The sequence below is a fragment of the Penaeus monodon genome, chromosome 29, assembly GCF_015228065.2.
Source record: "Penaeus monodon isolate SGIC_2016 chromosome 29, NSTDA_Pmon_1, whole genome shotgun sequence".
NCBI classification, from domain to species: domain Eukaryota; kingdom Metazoa; phylum Arthropoda; class Malacostraca; order Decapoda; family Penaeidae; genus Penaeus; species Penaeus monodon.
Genome location: NC_051414.1, coordinates 23,878,189 through 23,878,412, shown reverse-complemented (window position 1 = coordinate 23,878,412; position 224 = coordinate 23,878,189).

Sequence of the window (224 nt, the reverse complement as noted above, 5' to 3'; positions counted from 1 at the left end):
GGATAATCTCGGATGTTTTATATCTCGAGGAAAACGCTGAAGCAGGGTAATCGTGGGCTCGTTCCCTTGGAAATTGGCTGCCACTGAGCAAGAATAATGACTTATCATACACAACATTTGTAAGGGACTTCCTGTAAGTGTCGGGAATAACGTACTGATACAATAACATAGATGATAATATAGATCTTAGTTTTCTGGCTTCTCAGTGTCTGCACGGACATGCG